The sequence below is a fragment of the Euprymna scolopes genome, chromosome 1 (genome assembly GCF_053919585.1).
Source record: "Euprymna scolopes isolate OS-2025 chromosome 1, ASM5391958v1, whole genome shotgun sequence".
Taxonomy (NCBI): domain Eukaryota; kingdom Metazoa; phylum Mollusca; class Cephalopoda; order Sepiida; family Sepiolidae; genus Euprymna; species Euprymna scolopes.
The window spans coordinates 11,336,563-11,351,562 of NC_136482.1; the positions used below are offsets into that span (position 1 = coordinate 11,336,563).

General features: G+C 34.6%; 1 protein-coding gene across 1 annotated transcript in view; it reads left to right on the plus strand.

The window, feature by feature from the left end:
- LOC145278789 (short transient receptor potential channel 7-like) overlaps nucleotides 1-15,000 on the plus strand; it is a 570,160-nt gene that overhangs the window by 553,854 nt on the left and 1,306 nt on the right. The window lies entirely within an intron of this gene.

Sequence of the window (15,000 nt, forward strand, 5' to 3'; positions counted from 1 at the left end):
GTGCTCCTTAATCCGTGGAGTTTCAAAGAATACTCCCAAAATTTACACTTACATCGTTTCTACTTCCACCTTAGTAAAATTGAAAATATCCAACCACACTTCTTCAAAAAAACAATACAGATATCAACCAGGGCACCTCTTTAAAGACTCTAATCAGCAAACTTAGATCGGAAAACTGTAATTTCTCCATTAAATTGGATATCATTAAAAAGTCCTACACCCCAGACTCCAAATCTTGCCAACTATGCTTATTGCCCCAGGTAAAAATCTAATAAGCACCAAGAATGAGCTGATTTTCCAATGTAAACTTGGGACCAAATATAAATATAGCAACTTCCAGATCCCTCAACCTCGACAGCCTGCTCAACCGTTAGGCCCGCCACCTCAGTGATTCCCCATCTTAATTCGTAATCTCCTTCATTTTCCCTCTCCAAGGCTTAGCGATATGAAAGGCCCATTGTATTTTAGCCACCCACCTCTTCAGCTTTTTCTCCCAATTAGTTAGCCCCTGAGCTGCAGGATTCTTTGCCTATAAGCTATTTCTTTAATCTAGGCACCGCCAAAAATGGCCGCAAAATCAAGTTGTTGTTGTTTTTTAAAACGAAATTACATTTATTAAAATCCATTATTTCTGAGTAACTTTTTTTTTCCAGAAAGATAAAACCCTGAATTTTATCATATAGAAAACAGAATAATGTAAAACTTTTTCTACTATTTTTAATTAAATTTTAAATGTTAAATTTTCCCAAAAAGTTAACAATTGACATTTTTTGTCTTGCACAAAAAACGTACTTAAATATTTAAAAAAAAAAAAAAGGTTTTTGAAATAATTAATTTATTTATTTATTGTCTAACTAAGATTTAGGATGATTTTCTAAGAGAATATGCAAAAATATTATAATATAAGTACCTGGATTTCAAATAATTCCACTTATTCATATATGTAACCAGTTATTTCGCGTCAATCTAGAGTCTAGATCGACACTGTTTACGTTTGCGTTTGATAAGAAGCAAACTATGGAAGACCAAACAGGCCAAAAAAACTTATTTTTCAGTGACGAAAATTTCAATGTATTATTAAGCTGAGGCTGGCCAGTACCAGATGGGTGACCATTTGTATGAGTTTGGTTTTTAATGTGTATGTGTGTAGGAGCCAGGCTCCCCAAAATGAGGGGGGGGCAATTTAAAGCAGCATAAAAAAAAATTATTTCAGCGCGTTTGGTCCACCGTAGTCGAAAGGCGGCAAACGTTTTCAAACGGGATCGAAAAAAATGATGCTATTTTTAACACAAAGGGCACAATATTTATCGAATTTTTTTTTGTATCGATTCTTCAAAGCATGCCCTGTTTAATAATGGTCATGCATTATTCGGCTTGCTAAAAAAAAATTGTTAATTTATTTATCAAAGATTTTAAAATGGCTTTTTTTCGTATAAATATTAAAAACATTTTTTTTGGTTTTGCTTAAATTAAATTAATTATTTTACTTAACATATTCATCGAATTTCACACTTCAAAACTCAAAAGCGGGATAATTAAACACAATCGAAGTTCTGATATTCAGACATCAAAATAAAGTATGCAAACAATTTTGTTTTAAATCTATAATTCTGTCCCTTACAATAACACAATATGTTTTGTTCGGTTTCAAATGATTATTTTAAGCATATTTGTTCCCACTTCAAAACAAGGGGAGGGGTTGTAAGCAAAAATATATATATATATATATATATATAAATATCGTTTATGAAAAATAAGTACACCGTTATAAAGTTCATTCTTCTCTTAATAATCGCTGAAAATTTCGTATTGATCGGATAATTACCTGATTTTTGGTAGATTTTTAAAAAGACGGTCCGTCAAAAAGTACTGACCTGCCCCCCCCAGTTTTGGCGGTGCCTACAATCCTTATACAAACGCTGACATTAATTTCATTAAGAATCCACTTCGCTAACTCAAATAAATGTCTATATAATATATCCCTACTTGCTAAGAATATATCCCCACACAGTAATTCCCCCTTTCATCATCTTAATCCTTTTTTTCCATAATGACCCTAGATTTCAAATCTAACCATCAGCTTTATCCCCACTCCCCGACAAGCACTGCCATAAAGAGGAGTGACCCACATTTCCACACGCCTGACTCGCATTGCCATGACAAGTGACCCAGATTTTACCCTGCGTTTCCCTTCCTTTACTTTTATTTCCCCTCTTACTCCCAGCTTTCTGCTTTTCCTTTGTTTAACTCAAGCTCAACTCTCCACCTCGCCAAATGGAAGCGGTTTTGGCTTCAACACCTTGGAATCCTAACTCTCTGACCATTTACTTTAAATTTTTCAACCATTGAAACGAACACAGGCCGCTTAACTTACCGGAAAATCTTTACCATTTTCTACAGCGGACATCCTTAAATACGTTTAGTCACCTTTTTGTAACTGTAAACCCTAAATGAACTTTCCACATGAACAGTTTCACATATTTACACCTTAAGTGCAAATCATAAAACTTGAAGCTTCAACCTATGCAGCTGCAGCTACCAGCAAATACATAAAGATATTTCGCTAATAATTTCCTCTGATGAGAAGTAATAGTATTCTTTGAAACTCCGGGGATTAAGGGGCACCCATCTTTGGACTATTCCACCGGACAATAAAAACCTGTTGTATAACTTCACTTTGCAAATCCGTTCTTATATATATATATATATATATATATATATATATATATATATATATATATATATATAAAGAATTATAATTTTAACTGTTCATAACGCGTTTCAGAGGGTTTTTACGCTCTCAGCAGATATTTTGTGGTAAAAAATTTTGTATCTTTCTCACGAAGTAAAATGTCTTTTTCAATTGCCGTTCCTTCCAACTTGGCCCACGGCTTGGGTAGGTTGGAGTCAGGTTGAGTTTATTCAGTGGAAATTAGAATTGTGGGTGCGTCGGTGATTGTTTATATTTCAATTTTTATTATTATTCTTGCGTGTGTGAGGGTGGGCATATCTGTGAATTGTGTATGCATATGTGGATGTTAATCTGAGTTGCTATATTTTAAAAATATGTGTGTGTTGAAGTTTATGAGAGGGAGTTTGTGTGTGCGTATGTGTGTAGAGAGTGCAAGTGTGTGCGGAAAGCGCTTGTGTGTGAGGGTGCGTGTTTGTGAGTGCTTTAATTTGTCTGTTTTGATCCGTGTATACGGGTGTATATGCGCATATATATATAAATATATATATAGTAATTTATAAAATATATATGGCGATTAAGCTACACTGAATATTCCGCGTTTCATCCACTCTAGGACTCACCAGGCTTATGCATAAGCCTGAGGGGTCCTAGAGTGGATGAAACGCGGAATATTCAGTGTAGCTTAATCGCCATATATATTTTATAAATTACTAACTAGCTCTACCTACGTATTGAGCACTTTTTAAGTAAATACTTAAAGTATACACATAAATCTATACGTTCGTATATTAATTTTATGTGAGTAAATTAAGTAGTTTTATATATATATATATATATATATATATATATATATATATATATATATATATATATACTCATACATTTGGATAAATATCATAAATGCACACATATACAAACACAAGCCAACGTATATTTTCTAGTAGAATTCAATCATGGACATTGTTTTATAAGCTATGTCCTGTGTTTGGCAACTGTTTTTGTCTAATTTTGATTTTTAAATTTAAATTTATTTTTATTTTTTATTTTCGTTTTAGTTCGTTTAGGCATGAACAAGGTGGAACGATAAAATAAAGAAAACAACACTACACACTGTATTGAAAAATCAATTCATGTAAATTGATTATGTAGTAGAGCTGACATCTATTCAATGTAGCCTCCTTCAACTTCAATCACCGCCACAATACGGAGCAGGAACTGGGAGCATGCCCTTTTCACAAGCGCCGGCAGTAGCTCGGCGAATACTCGGCGGATGGCGGCGATCAGGCTGGTTTTAGTGTTGTATGAAATCATGTTGGTGATGGTGTCAACGCATGACCAAACGAAATAGATCAAGCGGGTTCAGGTCGGAGTGAAAGAAGGGTACAAAGTCGTAGTATTCCTTCCGAAGCCAAGCCTGTGTCTCTTTCGACTTGTTGGCCGGCACCGAATCTTGTTGCCACACCCAGGATCTGCCAGTGGCCACCTTTCTGCACCAGGGGATCACCAAACACTTCAGCACTCCCAGGTACACTTTGGTGTTTACTTTCAAGCCGACTTCGAAAATGTGAGGTGGCATAATATGGTCCCTTACTTAAAACCACACTAAAGACCATAACTGTGGCCGGAAACCTCGTTGAGCTGCGCACTCAAGCATTGAACCATCCGGATTTGCATTTTAAGGGTGCTGGTAATGGTCCTGTCGTCATAACTTTGATCAGTAGTTGTACAGCGGCGCATCTCTGATTTTGCTCGTTGAACATTTTGCCACTTTCAGACATGATAGAGGGTTCCTATCGAATTTTGAATTTGTACAAAACTGACCAACTACTAGATGGGCTGCAACAAAAAGAAGTGTTTTCATGAAAGGAAAATTGAATCATGCTGTCTTTTCTAAGGCGACAATTTTATCGTTCGACCGTGTATAATATTTTGTATTGAAAACAGTCATAATTAAATAAATAACGATAATATTTTAGCCATTGTTGTTTTTTGTATGGCTTGATTTAATATTTTCCGCATAAAATTTTGGGTGAAATATTCTACGTGGTATATTTTGTGGTCTGTGCTATTATATAAGATGTCTTTATTTATCTTATACAGTATTGAATAAAAAATAATGTTTGAATACTACGTAACAGCGATATTCATGAAAATATAATAAAATATTGTCACATAATCCTTAAAATATATGTGTTTTAAAGAGAAATTTCGGAATTTTAATTTTAGGCCGGCGGGGAGTGTATCTTGTTTTGTTTTTGTTTGTTTGTTTGCTTTTTTGTTTTATTTGTTTTAATTATCGCCGAAGTAAAAGAATAGAGAGAGAGAGAGAGAGAGAGAGAGAGAGAGGGATGGAGGTAGAACGTGTAGCGAGAGAAAGAGAGAGTGTACGGAGAAGGGGAGAAGGTGGAGAAAGTCGAAGAAAACGCTTAACAGATATCGACACCTCTTTATCCCTTAAGGATGATTTAGCGAGTTGACGAGGTCATGAGGCCGTGGTGCACTTTCTGGGCCTTTTTCGTTCCGGGTGGTTAGCCCCAAAAGGTGAGCAAAGAAGGAAAAACTTTATCACTTGTGTTTGTGTTTTTGTTGCTTTCACACCTTGTTCATTTGTCTGTTCTGCATTTTCCTGATTTTGAACGAGTCTCTTCTATACCCTTTTGTTCAGACAAAATGTATCGAACCCAGAGGACTTTGTTCATTTTTTTCTTAAATTAATTTTCTTTTTGTTACGTGAAGCGTGATCATAACAATATAAATAAAATAAAAATAAAATGCTCTATTTCTTTGACGTGGTTAATCTAAGTTAGTTAAATTAAGCTGATAATGAGCAATGTGTTAAATTAGAGACAAAGGACATTTTGTATATGCGTGTGCACTCATGCGTGAGTGCGCTTCAAAGTATCTGTTCTGATTTGTATGCGTATGTGCACACATGGATCGGCGTGCGTGTGCATGAATGTTTTTCATTTCGTTTGCTTACATGTTATTATTAGGTTTTGTTCAATTTGGAAGTGAACTTTATCATAGTTTCCCTGTGTAAGTAATAGTAATCATCGTTTTTAAATATTGGAATTATGCTACAGTTATTTTCACTGCATGTATATATGTGTTGCAAAACATAAGGTTCTGTTTTCTGCGATTTTTATATTATACTTTTATATACGGTCACTCTATTGCTGATGGTGTCTGTATGGGATTTGTCACATAAAGTGAATTTTAGTGCATGCGCTACATTTCTTGAGGTGCAGTCTAGGTATTTTTATTTTGAATGTTTGTGTTGAGTTTTTGAATGTGTATGTCTATTATTATGTCACAAACTCCACATCATTTTGTTGTATTTTGTAACACGTTGTGTTGTGCGTTAATTGAGTTTGGATGAGGTTAGAATCCGTTTGCTTTTCATAATTCTTGTTGTTTTATTTTTTGCTTAGCTTGTTGTTTTGTGTTTTGTTGTCTGTAAATAGTCCTGGGGTGTTTGTATTGTGTGAGACGTAAAGTAAAATTTGTTCTTTGTTTCGTTTGTGGGTTTCTTAATATATATAATACTCGATTCTACAAGAACCGTGATTAACGAAGTTAAACAACGTTTATCATGGCCAGTACCAGATGAGTGACTATTTTTGTATATTAGGTGCTGTATGTGCTCTCTGCTTATCTCGGCATTGTTTTCAGTCGTCATAAAGTTCTACTTGCCACTAAAATTGAACCATGCCGACTCAGGAGAGGTGAGTTTGGAGATTGCGCCACGCTTGCCACGTGTAGGCATCATTTCATTGGATATCTATAGTCTGTCAAGACTGAATATGTTATCAGGAAGACTCAACATGGCTGGGGATTTAATGAGGATCACTATTATGTATTTTTCACTTATGACGTAATATTTTATTTTTATTACATTTTTGTTTTATGCCGTATTATTGTTTTAAACATTCTCTGAAATTACTGAGCACTAATGAACTTTTTCTTTTGTTTATCTACTTTTTTTAAATTTCTATAATTGCTTTGTTTTTTTTGGGGGGTGTCTTTTTTTTTACTAATTGATCACAACTTATAAAGGCCCGGATGTCACTCGAATATAATGTTTTTTTTTTTAATGAAAATTGATCCAAACAAGGCATAAAGCCACTTGATATAAAGAGTTAAAAACTATTACTTCAAGTTTAAAAAAAATAAATCTAACTGACAATAAATGTTTGCTCTTGACTCACAAATCTCTCCGTTCATGGAATATGAGAAGTAGAAAAGAAACTGAGCGAAGCTGGCGGAAGTAAACCTAAAATTCACTTCTACTCTTCACGTTCTACCCTACAGGTTAGAAACTTCAAATTAGACAGTAAACACAACCACGAGAGCATTAAAAGCAATGGGTGGAATGGGATGAATAATTGATTATCAAAAAGAAGGTTAGTTTTTGTTGGTACGAAGAAGACTATGTTGTAGTCAGTTTGGGAGTGCTCTCGTAGTATTCTGTACAACAGATGGCATTCTTTTTTTATTATTAGATTTTCAATCTAAACAAGGCACAGTGTTAATCTGATGTAGGGAATACTGTCCGGGGCATAATTTGTAAGGGTACTATGTAGGAAGCTGACTAGCAAGATGTCCGTTTGCATTATAGTTGAATTACTGCATGTCATTACAGTCAGGGAAACAGAAACTCGGAAAGGAATTCCAAAGTTTAGCAGTCCTAAGGAAGAAACAATTAGAGTAGAAAACTTTCTTGCATCTAAGGATTTCTACTGTGTAGGGTGGGATTCTGCTGCTTGTCGGGTTTGTTGGAGGTACTTACGTCGAGAGGGAACAACAGTTTGTAGTTCGTCGAAGCACCTACAATTAAAATACTTGTAAAACAGGCAGAGGCATGCAACATTTCGTCGATGGGACAGCAATTGAAGCCTAGCTGATAGTGCGGGACCCATTCGGTTGACGACTCTCTTTTTAGCCCTGTATAAGAGGGAGAGACTAGTAGCAGATGCACCAGCTCAAATGTGTCAACAATATTCCATACGTTGACGAATGGTAGTCTTGTAGACGTACACGATACTTTCAGGCGTAACTTAACAGAATGGTAGAGAGAGCCCACCTTTTTTGCAGCAGCCTTAGCAATGCGCTTAATGTATCTGTTCCAACTCATGTTCCCCGTGAACATTAAGCCGAGAATTTTGAATGAAGTACTTTCAGGTAATGTATCATTAGCCATGACCATTAGTGGTTGAGAAGGTTTCTTGTAGTTATTAAAGGAAAAGAGGACAGTCTTGGTAGCATTTAATGTAACCGTCCATTTTTGTCCCAATTTCACCAAAGACTTGAGGTTCTCCTCTCGGGTTTCCGCTATTGTCTTAGTTACGTGTTCATTAGTTTTCCCCTCCTGTCTGTTATAGACTGTGGTGCCGTCAGCAAATATACCCATCTCAGAGACAATTTTATCAAGGAGGTCATTTATGAATATCAGGAATAATAAAAGTCTAATGGTCGACCCCGGAGGTACACCCGCATTTATATCATATTGTTTGGCGCACAACCATCGAGGACAACCTGGATTTTTCTCTTATTTAAGAAAGAATTTTATTATGTAAGGTGTTCGTCCAGTGATACCATATGATCTGATTTTCATGAGAAGACAATCGTGTCATACCCTGTCAAGACCTTAGACATATCAAGGGCTACTGCCGTAGCCTTCCCTGCTTTATCCAGTGCATAGTATATACGTTCAGAGATTACAGATATTTGCAGTAGAACGGATGTTTCTAACCTCACATTGTTTGTCGGACAGAAATTTAGCAGCTGTAAGGCTATGAACTAGAGCTTGATTAGTTATGGCAAGATTCGTTAAGGCATTTGTCAAAGAGTTTGGAGAGAACTGGAGCAACCTCAGCGCAGAATTTACAGCCGGGATAAGATCAGGTCCACATGTTTTTGAGGTGTGTAGTTTTTTTTTCTGATATCATGTACTTGAGAAGGGGTGATTTTTAGATCACCTAGTGTGGTTTTTGTTCAAAGAGGAAAATCTGGGAAGGAGGTGTTTGCTGGATCGAATGTAGAGTTTGAGGTAAACCGACGGGCAAGCAAATTAGCCTTCTCTGTGCTAAGAACTTCAAGTAGGTGATACATTGTTTCCATAGAAGGAAAAACGAAGATTCAACGATTTGATTGTAGCAAGGTGATTTCATGCTGTGAATGCTTTTCTGGGCATTAATAAATATTAAGAAGAATGAATGGGTATAAAATGAAAGTGTTGGGGTCAAACAATATATAATGTGAAAGAGTGAGCGTGATAGATGGAAACTTACAAGACATGAGTAACTTCTTGAATGAATTACAAATTACGGCCAATAAGAATAATTGAAATGGTTAATTATAGTAAATGTTGTCTTCCGGTTTTGCTTTCTACTTGAATGAATAATTAGGCATCAAATGGACAGGAAGGACACTCACGTTATCTGATAGAAACAGTCATCAATTAAAGGAGATCATATCTTACTTTTCACCGTCTTTTATTCACAGGGCAAAAAACCGGAAATCAAAGGAGGCAGTGTTGACTATAACCAAATATATTATATAAACATAAGTCAGTCCTAAAACCTATATTTTAATATGCATATAAAAATATGCTTATATGTAAAATAGAAAGGTAGTTTGCTTAAAGCATTACTGGTAAATAAATGTATAAGAAAGCTATAGCAATTCAGAAAACCAACCGCGTGTTACGTATGAACAAAATAGACAAACGGACGAAGGTCTTGTAGGTTTTTATATTCGTATATCTATTTATTTCTTTTAATCTTCCTATATCTATTGATATGTATATCTATGTATTCCTATATATATATATATATATATATATATATATATATATATATATATATATATATATATATATATACGTATTTATTTATCATCTTAGTTTGTCTGTTTATACTTATATGCTTTATATTATTACTAGCATCGGTGCCCGGCGTTGCTCGGGTGTTTGGGTGGGGGATAGCAAAAAAAGTGGTAGTCGTACCGCGAAGGAGGAAAAGAACGGAAAAAAACGTGATGTCTTCGCTCTTAAGACCACCCCCAAACCGGAGGTGACGTAGGTTTAAATTAAGGCTAGATAATCGAAATAGAAATGTGCCAAGTTAAGCGTGAAGAAATTAATGTTTTTAGCCAATTTTTCGGTATTTGTCGTCTGAAAGGTCGAGCTTCAGAACGATACTGATCTTGTGAAAATCTGTTGCCTCTGTCGAAAATTTTAGGCAGACATGCAAACATACATACATTTATATATTAGGAGCTCAAATTTTCGACCCAAACCGATTAAAAAGCTTGCTCTATCTCTGAATACCCTTTATGTAAACCTATGAATATTTTGGAATACATGATTAAAATCTGGAAAATTTGTATTGAAGGCAACGTTGTATAATTCAGCGTTAGTATAATCATAGATCTTTTTTTTTCTTTTTTATATTTCGATCAAGGCATTATTCGTTTGTTTAATATCGAAAGCAATTTATATCGAAATAGATGAAGTTTTAAAATTTTATTCGCTTTGACTTCTTCCAATTATTTTGTGGCGAATGCATTAGAGATTTCTGGGCAAACTTCCATCTTTCATTTTCTGTGAGTTTCGCCAAATTCATATATTTCTACCGCCGACCCATTCTTTAATCTAATGCAAAAGAAAGAAAAGAAAAAGATGTCTGTTTTCTTCTAAAACTTTAACGAAGCGTGTTTTAGTAGATTCGTATAATATGTATCGTAGATATCAACTCGATATAATAGTTGCCATTGGTTTCTCCAATGTCTTTCTAGAACCAGATACTTTTAGCAGGGGCTTTGTGAACATTATCACTATAAATCAAAGTAATTCTGTAAAACCTAGTGGATTCGAACTTGACATCCTAGACCACCAATATACCTCTTTATCTACTCCACCAATTATGCTTCACAAGTTGTGAAATGAAGTAAAGTAAATATATAGAGTAAAAATTATTGCGTTTAAATTTGAATTAATATTTATATTAGACTAGCAGTTCATCCCGACTTTGCTCGGGTCCTATGTACTGTTCATAACTTGCCCTACGTGTGAATACACTTCACGTAAGATTTCAAACGTTTAGACCAAAATATGTCTGAGTAATTTCTTAGAGACTGAAGAGTTTTTTTAACTTTGACCTTAATTTTGACCTCTTAATATTTATTATTTTGGTCTCAAATCATATTATACAAAGTTTTAACCATGTCAAAATTACCTACATCTAAAATTTCAAGTTTCTAGACCCAAAATTGGTGGAGAAATTTGGTAGACCCTTCAAAGGTCAACGCTTACAACTTTGACCTTTTGGCAGTTAAATTTTCGCATCAAAACTGACTAAAATGCTTGCCGCACATCTGAATAACCGTTATGTATAAATTTAAAATGTTTACACCCAAAATTGGATAAGTAGTTTGCAAGAAAGCGCAAAGGTCAAATCTTTGGAACTTTGACCTCTTAGTAGCTCAAATTCTCGATCCAAATCGATTAAAAAGCTTGTCCTATCTCTGAATACACTTTATGTAAAATTTCAAATGTTTAGACCAGAAATTGTCTGAGTAATTTGGTAGAGTCCGCAGAGGTCAATTATTTTTAACTTTGACCCCAGTTTTAACCCCTTAACATTTATTTTTTGGGGATCAATTCAAATTAAAAAGTTTTATCCATGTCCAAGTAACCTACATTTAAAATTTCAACTATTTAGACCCAAAATTGTCGAAGGAGTTTGTAGAGTTTTACAAGGTCAAATCGTTGAACTTTGACCCCTTGACAGCCAAAATTCTGTCCGAAATCGATTTAAAAGATTTTCCCAGATATCAATACCTGTTATGTCAAATCTCGAGTCTCTCGGCCGAAAATTTACAGAGTAGTTTCGTAGGGAAATGTATACAGTCAGGCATTTTCACTTTTCTAGATATATTGATAAGTTCATCAGTTGTTTGTTTGTTTGTTTGTTCGTTTGTTTGTTTTTCGGAGGGGTAACATTAACATTAGGGATATGCTCAGTAATGTCATGACGTCCATTTAAAATAGTCAGAATGAGTTTAATCATACTAACATTTTAAAAGTTGATACTGGCTAAGGACTCGGCATTATAAAAGGAGGAATAAGCGCAAATAGAGTTATAAATAATAAAGTGGTGTTATTCCCACACTTCGGTATAACATTTTTTTTAAAAGGAGTGTTTTTGTTGCTCTCAATAATAGTCGACCTATTGCGTAAAACATTATATTTTATGCATTTCGAGAAAATTGTTATTGATGTTGATTTGTATGAACAAGCATACCACCAGAGTCCTTTCAAAATTAAAGCCTTATATTTTATTAACTCAAAAACTTAAAAAGTTACCATTAAGACGAAGGATCTTTTGTGCTTCAGAATTTATTTTTCTACGTCGTCACCATTATTATCAATGCATTTTTGACATCGATTAATGATGGTGTGCGCATGCATCCGAGGGACGTTTTGTCAGACAAGAGTCGTTCCAAAACTAAAACTTTTTATTGTTTAGCCCAAAAGTAAAAGAGCTACGAAGACAGGAGTAGTATCATTATGTCAGTGCCAGAGGTTACTTTCTTTTAGAGAATGTACCAAAAATAGTAAGTCAAAATGATGGTATGGTGTGAACTGTATTCGTCACACTGGATTCATCACTATACATCAGTGTTCAAGAGGAGTTTGGTAGAGTTTTCCATGGTCAAATCGTTGAACTTTGACCCCTTGACAGCCAAATTTCTGTCCGAAATCAGATTTAAAAGATTTTTCCAAATCTCAATACTCCTTATGTCAAATCTCGAGTCTCTAGACCGAAAATTGACAAAGTAGTTTGGTAGGGTAGGGAATGTATACAGACAGACATTTACACTTTTATAGATATATAGATAAGTTCAAGTGAAGCACACATTTGATATCATTTGGGGGGAGGGGGAGTTTTGCAATTCCATGGCTACATCTTTAAAACGTTTTCTTGTTCCCTCGCTGCCAAGAACAAAACTGGCAACTTTTCGAAACCGTTCCCAGTAACCTGACCGTCTGAAGTCATAATTTGACAATAAATAACACAATGTGTCAAATAAGTTACATTTCATACTGAGTGCATCGAACGTTGTTCTCTTGTCCGACCAGGTATGAATATAGTTGAGAATAAACTTCTACCTCAATAATTGTAGTTCGGTTTTCGTAAACAATATTATTAAAGTTTTATGGATCGCTTCATATGCATACATTTGAAAGAAAGGTATAATTTTTGAAGAGTTTTTAATGTTCATATGCATACATTTGAACATTAAAAACTCTTCAAAAAAGTATACCTTTCTTGGATCTTAGGACTGAGTCTCTATTTTTCTTTCTAGAACCTAACGACAAAATTGAATATCCATTTTAATCTTGGTTGCTTTTAGGCTTTTCATGCAAGCTTTTTAGTTTTCAATCTATGTGCGAAATAACCAAATTTATGACGATCAACATTATTTTGCTAAAAGCTTTTTCACTAAGATGAGCAATTTATTGAAATTCCATGGATTAAGGGAAAAAACTTTATATAAATGTATTCTTTGTTGAAATAAGTTTGTCGTATTTTTATTTTAATTTACTGAATTTATTTCCAAATTTTCATATATATATATATATATATATATATATATATATATATATATATATATATATATATATATATATATATTCCAGTGACACTGACTGTTTGTCTGTCTGGGAAACGGTATCTACCAAACTCCTCTGTCAATCTTTGGTCTCTTGATGTTTGTTCCCTAGTCATATTTCGTTTATTTTTTAAATCACTATATATTAGATATAATATAATAATGAATAGAATATTAGAACTATAATAATAAATACAAAATCTTCATTAATTAAAATATCACATCAAAGCGTATTTTACGACCGCTCAATAACGAGCGGTACGCTAGTGTATAGAGAGAGAGAGAGAGAGAGAGAGAGAGAGAGGGGGGCGTGTGCTAGAAATTTTCATCTTAAATGCTACGTAAATATGTATGCATAAATAGAACTCGGTGTAATAATTAAATGAAAGCAAGTATCCAATAAGAAACCATAAATAATAATAAATTAATTAATCAAAATTTGTTTTTCAAAGGAATATCCAAATAAGATAACCTATATTAAATTCATGTCTCAATATATTAAACAGTCTGTTTTAATAATCTTTAAAAAGAAAAAAAATAGACCATTAATATCAATATCAGTGCGACAAAAAACCAAACATTACACACACACACACACACACACACACACACACACACACACACATATATATATATTTAAATATGTTTCTTAGTCTCTTCAAGCTTCGGGTGGCGCATGCTACCAGATTCAAGACATTTATACGCTATCCTATGCATGTTACGTTATGGCCAAATCAACGTATGTTGTATTGTTGGGTTTGAGTGTGTATATACACTGCATGGACATACTGCGTATGTGACGAAGGTTCATCTGAACGTGTGTATGTGTCACTAAATGTATATGGTGGTATTTGAACCCTAAGTTATTTTGTTGCAGTCTATTTTTGTTCGGTGATCGTCTACGTGTATGTAGTTAACTTTTTGTCTCTATTTTTTCATTTTTCTTATCATTTTGTTTAAGCCAGGGATGGGGCATCCTACCAGATGGCAAACATACACCTGCTATATTAGACACTCCAACCGAGAGATCTTTTTAAGATTCTAACCGTCCCTTTAAGTGCAATTGTTTGAATCTCCTTTGCACTTGGTTTACCTGGTATATTTGTATGTGTGTGTGTTGACATATAACACGAATACATAAATGTGGCAAACCTGGTTCTGCTGGTCAGCATTTTTCCTGGAGGTTCTTCTATCATCTTGAGGGAGTTTATTCTCTTGACAAGAAAACGCATGCCATGGGTTTTTTTTTATAGTTATTTATTCGCTCCCAGTCATTACGTCTAGCAGAGGAGCGATCGACGATCTTTACTTCGGTGGCTAGTTCTTACACGTCCCACATTTGAAACGCTCCCGCTCCTTTGAAAAGATACCCCTTTCAGATCATCTTCTTCTGTTGACTTCCTCAATCCACCTCCAACTATTTTTCTCAGCTAACTACAACCATGTGATCACATACATGTACTTCCGTCTGCTGTCAGACTATTCCGGTGCAATTGATCGGTCACCAAGTTTGATGTGACTTCGACATGTTTTAACAATATACCAAACCACAGCTCACACCTCCCCGTTCACCACGCCAATCTGATAGATAGATAACTAGATCGATAGAGATATCGACAATACACATATAT